The sequence below is a fragment of the Arachis stenosperma genome, chromosome 4 (assembly GCF_014773155.1).
Source record: "Arachis stenosperma cultivar V10309 chromosome 4, arast.V10309.gnm1.PFL2, whole genome shotgun sequence".
NCBI classification, from domain to species: domain Eukaryota; kingdom Viridiplantae; phylum Streptophyta; class Magnoliopsida; order Fabales; family Fabaceae; genus Arachis; species Arachis stenosperma.
Window position 1 is genome coordinate 43,916,398 of NC_080380.1, and position 6,955 is coordinate 43,923,352.

Here is a 6,955-nt window from a genome sequence, read left to right on the forward strand (position 1 = left end):
TTTTGTGATAATGGTCCTCATGTTCTTTGGTTAAGAACTTCTCTTCATTCCAAAGATTCTTTGGATTGGTCTCTTTCCTTCCTCTTGAGTTGGTTTGTTTTCCCTTGGGAGCCTGATATTGATGAATCTTGGCTAGTGATCACGGAAAAGCCCACCAAACTTAGAGGTTTTGCTTGTCCTCAAGCAAAAAGAAAAGAAAAAGAGAAGAGAGAGAGAGGGAGAGAAAATTCGAATGGTGTGAGGAAGGAGGGTGAGGACGTTCATTTATAGAGTGGGGGGAGGAGAATTTCGAAAACAAAGAGAGATTTGAAAGGAAATTTGAAAAGATATGAAAGATTTTTGAGAAAAGGGTGAGTTTTTGAAGAAGAATTGGGATTATTTTGAATAGATTTGAAAATTGTTTTGATTTTTGAAGATTTGAAAGTGAATAATGAATGATTGAAGTGTGATTTTGTAGAAAAGTATGGGTGAGAAAAAAAGTTTGAAAAAATCTGAGTTGAAAACAAAAATGTGTCCCCCCACCAAGCTGGCGTTAAACGCCCAAGGCAACCCATTCTGGCGTTTAACGCCCATTTTGTTCCCCTTTTGGGCGTTTAAACCCCAGCCAGGTACCCTGGCTGGCGTTAAACGCCAGAAACCTCCTCACTGGGCGTTTTTCTGAACGCCCAGTGATGCTGCACACCTGGCGTTAAACGCCCAGAATGGTGCCCATTCTGGCGTTTAACGCCCAGAATGGTACCATTACTGGCGTTAAACGCCCAGAATGGTGCCCATTCTGGCGTTTAAGCCCAAAATGCCTCTTACTGGCGTTTTTTCGCCAGTAAGCTCATTTTCTCTGCTTTTTGAGCTGAATCCTTCTGTAACTCTGTGAATTCCTTCATTTTTGATACCTTGCCTCTGTAAGAACTATCGTACAACTTCCTATGACTGGGTTGCCTCCCAGCAGCGCTTCTTTACTGTCTTTAGCTGGACTTTCACTGAGAATCACTCAAGTCTCAGTTTTGAGCATTCCTGCTCAAATTTCCTTCAAGATAGTGTTTGATCCTCTGTCCATTAACAATGAACTTACTGTCAGAATCAATATCCTGAAGCTCACATACCCATATGGTGACACTTTTGTAATCACATATGGACCCCTCCACCGGGATTTGAGTTTTCCTGGAAACAGTCTGAGCCTGAGTTGAAGAGCAGAACTTTTTGTCCTGGTTCAAAGACTCTCGGTTGACAATCTCTTGTCATGCCACTTCTTTGCCTTTTCCTATAGATCTTAGCATTTTCAAAGGCATTGAGTCTGAACTCCTCTAGCTCATTTAGCTGGAGCAGTCTTTTCTCACCAGCTAACTGTGCATCCATGTTTAGGAATCTGGTTGCCCAGTAGTATGTTCCAGTTCCACAGGCAAATGGCAGGCCTTTCCATACACCAATTGGTATGGAGAGGTGCCTATAGGAGTCTTGAATGCTGTTCTGTATGCCCACAGAGCATCATCCAAGCTCTTTGCCCAATCCTTTCTTCGGGACATCACAGTCCGTTCCAGGATTCTTTTTAGCTCTCTGTTAGAGACTTCAGCTTGCCCATTTGTCTGTGGATGATACGTAGTTGCCACTTTATGCTGATTCCATATCTAACCATAGCAGAGTATAGCTGTTTATTGCAGAAATGAGTACCCCCATCACTGATTAGTACTCTAGGGACGCCAAACCTGCTGAAAATGTTTTTCTGGAGGAATTTCAGCACGGTTTTGGTATCATTAGTGGGTGTAGCAATTGCTTCTACCCACTTAGATACATAGTCCACTGCCACCAGAATGTAAGTGTTTGAGTATGATGGTGGAATGGCCCCATGAAGTCAATTCCCCATACATCAAACAGCTCTATCTCTAATATCCCTTGTTGAGGCATGGCATATCCGTGAGGCAGGTTACCAGCTCTTTGGCAACTGTCACAGTTACGCACAAACTCTCGGGAATCTTTATAGAGAGTAGGCCAGTAGAAGCCGCACTGGAGAACTTTAGTGGCTGTTCGCTCACTTCCAAAGTGTCCCCCATACTGTGATCCATGGCAGTGCCATAGGATCCTTCGTGCTTCTTCTCTGGGTATACACCTGCGGATCACTCCGTCAGCACATCTCTTAAGAGATATGGTTCATCCCAAAGGTAGTACTTGGCATCTGAAATTAGTTTCTTTCTTTGCACATGACTGTACTACTTGGGTATGAACCTCACAGCTTTATAATTTGCAATGTCTGCAAACCATGGAGCTTCCTGGATGGCAAAGAGTTGCTCATCTGGGAAAGTCTCAGAGATCTCAGTAGAAGGGAGGGACGCCCCAGCTACTGGCTCTATTCTGGACAGATGATCAGCTACTTGGTTCTCTGTCCCTTTTCTGTCTCTTATTTATATCAAACTCTTGCAGAAGTAACACCCATCTGATAAGCCTGGGTTTTGAATCCTGCTTTGTGAGTAAGTATTTAAGCAGCATGGTCAGTGTACACAATCACCTTTGATCCCACTATAGGAAATTGTCATGGCATAGACCACTGCAAGTAATTCTTTTTCTGTGGTTGTGTAATTCTTCTGTGCATCATTTAGAACACGGCTGGCATAATAAATGACATGCAGAAGTTTGTTATGCCTCTGTCCCAACACTGCACCAATGGCATGATCACTGGCATCACACATAATTCAAATGGTAATGCCCAATCTGGTGCAGAGATGACTGGTGCTGTGACCAGCTTAGCTTTCAGGGTCTCAAATGCCTGCAAACACTGTGTGTCAAACACAAATGGTGTGTCAGCAGCTAGCAGGTTACTCAGAGGTTTAGCAATTTTCGAAAATCCTTGATAAACCTTCTGTAGAATCCTGCATGCCCCAGAAAGCTTCTGATTGCCTTAACATTGGCAGGTGGTGGTAATTTTTTAATTACTTCCACCTTTGCCTTATCCACCTCTATTCCCCTGCTTGAAATTTTGTGCCCAAGGACAATTCCTTCAGTCACCATAAAGTGACATTTCTCCCAGTTTAAAACCAGGTTGGTCTTGGCATCTTTCAGGACAAGTGATAGGTGGTTAAGACAGGAGCTAAATGAGTCTCCATATACTGAAAAGTCATCCATGAAGACTTCCAGAAATTTCTCTACCATATCTGAGAAGATAGAGAGCATGCACCTCTGAAAGGTTGCAGGTGCATTGCACAGACCAAAAGGCATTCTCCTATAGGCAAACACGCCTGAAGGGCAGGTGAATGCTGTCTTCTCTTGGTCCTGAGGGTCTACTGCAATTTGGTTGTAGCCTGAATAGCCATCCAAAAAGCAGTAATAATCATGGCCAGCTAGTCTTTCTAGCATTTGGTCTATGAATGGTAAAGGAAAATGATCCTTTCTGGGGCTGTATTGAGCCTTCTGTAGTCAATACACATGCGCCACCCTGTGACTGTCCTTGTAGGAACCAGTTCATTTTTTTCATTATGAACCACTGTCATGCCTCCCTTTTTGGGAACAACTTGGACAGGGCTCACCCATGGGCTGTCAGAAATAGGATAAATAATCCCAGCCTCCAGTAATTTAGTGACCTCTTTCTGCACCACCTCCTTCATGGCAGGATTTAGCCTCCTCTGTGGTTGAACCACTGGTTTGGCATTATCCTCCAACAGGATCTTGTGCATGCATCTGGCTGGGCTAATGCCCTTGAGATCACTTATGGACCACCAAGAGCTGTCTTGTGTGTCCTTAGCACTTTAATCAGTGCTTCCTCTTCCTGTGAATTTAAAGCAGAGCTTATAATCACTGGAAAAGTATCACCCTCTCCCAGAAATGCATATTTCAGGGATGGTGGTAATGGCTTGAGTTCAGGCTTAGGAGGCTTATCTTCCTCCTGAGGAATTTTCGAAAATTCCTTTGCCTCTTCTGGCTCTTCCTGATCAGTTGGAGCATCTTTGAAGACGTCCTCAAGCTCTGATTCTAGGCTTTCAGCCATATTGATCTCTTCTACCAGAGAGTCAATAATGTCAGCGCCCATGCAGTCCTCTGGTGTGTCTGGATGCTGCATAGCTTTTACAGCATTCAACTTGAACTCATCCTCATTGACTCTCAAGGTTACTTCCCCCTTTTGTACATCAATGAGAGTTCGTCCAGTTGCTAGGAAAGGTCTTCCTAGAATGAGAGTTGCACTTTTGTGCTCCTCCATTTCCAGCACCACAAAGTCAGTTGGAAAGGCAAATGGCCCAACCTTGACAATCATGTCCTCTATTATGCCTGATGGGTGTTTAATGGAGCCATCAGCAAGTTGGAGGCATATCCTGGTTGGTTTGACTTCTCCAATCAACCCAAGCTTTCTGATAGTGGATGCAGGTATTAAGTTAATACTTGCTCCAAGATCACATAAGGCTACCTTGGTGTAAGTGCCTTCCAATGTGCATGGTATCAGAAAGCTTCCAGGATCTTGAAGCTTTTCTGGTAAGCTTTTTAGAATGACTGCACTGCATTCTTCAGTGAGAAATACTTTTTCAGTTTCTCTCCAATCCTTCTTATGACTTAAGATCTCTTTCATGAACTTAGCATAAGAGGGTATTTGCTCAAGTGCCTCTGCAAAAGGAATCTTTATTTCAAGAGTCCTTAAATAGTCTGCAAAGCGGGCAAATTGCTTATCCTGTTCCGCTTTGCGGAGTTTCTGAGGATAAGGCATCTTGGCTTGATATTCTTCAACCTTAGATGCTGCAGGTTTATTCCTTACAGAAGTGGTTGAAGAAGCCTTGTTAGAGGGATTACTGTCAGCACTCTCAGGTGTCTGATTCTCCTGGGGCGTTTGAACGCCAGGAGTGGATGAAGTTTGGGCGTTAAACGCCAACTTCTCCCCCTTTTCTGGCGTTTGAACGCCAGAACTGGGCAGGGAATGGGTGTTTAACGCCAGCTTTCCTCCCTGTTCTGGCGTTTGAACGCCAATATTGGGCAAGGAATGGGCGTTTAACGCCAATTTTCCTCCCCTTTCTGGCGTTTGAACGCCAATAATATTCCTCTCTGGGCTCTTACTGTCCTCAGAGGGATTTTGAACAGTGGCTTGGTCATCCTCTGTCAACTGTTCCTTAATTGACTTCTTGCTCTTTTGAGCAGTGGCATTCAGTGTTTTCCCACTCCTCAGTTGAACTGCTTGACATTCTTCTGTTATTTGTTTAGATATTTGCTGTTTTGCTTGATTCAACTGCAGTTCTATGCTCTTGTTAGCAACCTTAGTATCATGGAGCATTTCTTTAAATTCTGCTAACTGTTCAGTCATCAGGAGTAGTTGTTGATTAAGCTCATTCATCTGTTCTTGAGGATCAGGATCAGTGACTACTGCCATGACCTCTTCTTGTGGAACGAATTCCTTGCTAGAATATAAGTATTGGTTTCTAGCAACAATGTCTATAAGCTCTTGAGCTTCTTCAATTGTCTTCCTCATGTGTATAGATCCACCAGCTGAGTGGTCTAAAGACATCTGAGCTTTTTCTGTGAGCCCATAGTAGAAAATGTCTAACTGTACCCACTCTGAAAACATTTCAGAGGGACATTTTCTTAGCATACCTCTATACCTCTCCCAGGCATCATAAAGGGATTCATTATCCTCTTGTTTAAAGCCTTGGATGTCCAGCCTTAGCTGTGTCATCCTTTTTGGAGGGTAAAAATGATTCAGGAATTTTTCTGATAACTGTTTCCATGTCTTTATGCTTGCTGTAGGTTGGTTATTTAACCACCTTTTTGCTTGATCTTTTACAGCAAATGGAAACAGTAACAGTCTGTAGACATCCTGATCTACCTCTTTATCATGTATTGTGTCAGCAATTTGTAAGAACTGTGCCAGAAACTCAGTAGGTTCTTCCTCTGGAAGACCGGAATACTGGCAATTTTGCTGCACTATGATAATGAGTTGAGGGTTTAGCTCAAAGCTGCTTGCTTTGATGGGAGGTACACAGATGCTACTCCCATATGCAGCTGTACTGGGGTTGGCATAGGACCCCAGAGTCCTTCTGGACTGATTAATTCCACTTAAGTCCATAATAGACAAAAGGGAAATGAGAATAATTGCAAAGAGATGAATTTTGTTTATTTTTTATTATTATTATTTTTTTTTTGAAATAACCGAAAAATTAAAATAAAATAAATAAAACAAAAGGAAAATAAAATAAAATTCGAAAATTAAGAATAGAATAAGATCAAAGCAAATTGGGAACTGAATCAATTAGTAAAGAAAAAGATTTTGAAAACAGCAATTAAGAAGATATGATTGAAAAATTTTTTTTGAAAAAGATTTGATTCTTAAAAAGAGGAAAGAGAAAAACACAAAAAGACACCAAACTTAAAATTTTAGAAAATCAAACACTAATTTTTTTTCGAAAATTTTAAAGGAAAAACACAAAGAGGACACCAAACTTAGAACTTTTATGAATCAAAAAGGGCTAAGAACATGCAAGAACGAAAATTTTAAAAGAAAAACAAACGCATGCAATTGACACCAAACTTAGAATATGAAACTAGACTCAACTAAAAAGACTCTAAACCAACAAAAATAAAAAAAAATCCTAATCTAAGCAACAAAATAAACCGTCAGTTGTCCAAACTCGAACAATCCCCGGCAACGGCGCCAAAAACTTGGTGCACGAAATTGCAATAACACTTTTGCAATCCCGCACAACTAACCAGCAAGTGCACTGGGTCGTCCAAGTAATACCTTGCGTGAGCAAGGGTCGATCCCACGGAGATTGTCGGCTTGAAGCAAGCTATGGTTATTTTGTAAATCTTAGTCAGGATATCAGAAATTATCAGGATTGATTGTAAAAGCAAAAGAACATGTAATGGTTACTTGTACTGCAGTAATGGAGAATGGGTTGAGGTTTGGAGATGCTCCATCTTCTGAATCTCTGCTTTCCTACTGTCTTCTTCATCAAACACGCATGTCTCCTTCCATGGCAAGCTCGTGTAGGGTCTC